Source organism: Mandrillus leucophaeus, unplaced genomic scaffold, assembly GCF_000951045.1.
Source record: "Mandrillus leucophaeus isolate KB7577 unplaced genomic scaffold, Mleu.le_1.0 Scaffold76, whole genome shotgun sequence".
Classification (NCBI taxonomy): domain Eukaryota; kingdom Metazoa; phylum Chordata; class Mammalia; order Primates; family Cercopithecidae; genus Mandrillus; species Mandrillus leucophaeus.
The window spans coordinates 2,916,927-2,918,088 of NW_012108252.1; positions in this window are offsets into that span (position 1 = coordinate 2,916,927).

Genomic DNA, 1,162 nt, shown 5'->3' on the forward strand with positions numbered 1-1,162 from the left:
TTTCCTTTTTTTGAGACGGAATCTCACTCTGTAGCCCAAGCTGGAGTGCAGTGGCGTGATCTTGGCTCACTGCAACCTCCACCTCCAGGGCTTAAGCAATTCTCGTGCCTCAAGCTCCAGAATAGCTGAGACTATAGGCACGTGCCACCATGCCCAGCTAATTTTTTGTATTTTAGTAGAGATGGGGTTTCACTATGTTGGCCAGGGTGGTCTCGAACTCCTGAGCTCAGGTGATCCACCCACCTCCGCCTCCCAAAGTGCTGGGATTACAGGCATGAGCCACTGCGTCCGGCCTGAAAAACTGCTTTTTAAAAAGGTGAAAATGAGATGATTTTGAGTACCCGAATTGCTTTGAAATGAAATCCCTGCTAATAAATAACTAAAAGGAGTTTGCAACTTTCACAAGGTGGCAAAGCTTTTCTCAGCCTCCATGCTCATCTCCTTGTGAACACCAGCCTCTTTTTACCCTCTGTCTTGTGTAGACTTTAGAGGTCAGGAAAGTGGGCTTTGACCCTGTGTTTCCCAACATGACTCCCCTGCTTTCTAGCTGGGCAAGTTACTGACCTCACTTTGCACTTTGCCTGTTTCCTCTTCTGTAAAACGGGGATATTAATAATGCCTACTTCTTAGAGTGACGAGGATCAAATCAGATAATCTAAAGTAAAGTATTTAGCACAGACTTAACACTCAATACATAGTAGCTATTACTATCACCAGTATTCCCCAGGGTATCATAAACATGATGAGACTGAGGCTATTGTTTTGTTCACTGCTGTATCCCCAGGTCTTATAGTGCCTACCTAGCACATGGTAATGCCTTGTAAGTGTTTGCTGAATGAATGAATAATGCACATTTAATGTACTTTTTCTTCTTGAATAATCCATTAGCAGGAAGCTCATCTTTCAGCAATCAACTGTAGACTCATTAATCCCCTTTCTTATCAAGAACCACAACACACACAGACTTAAAATCTCATCATTCTCTCCCCAGTTTCTAAGATAGAAACCTGGATTTTCTTCATCTCCTCCCTCATTGTCTTTGACCTGAGCATCCAGACATCCGCAGAACTCATCCATTTCCATTCCTCAATATCTCCACTATCTTTTTACTACTCTCATGCTGCTTTGCTTTAAGCTCGCCTTATTTACAGCTTTGTTGTTG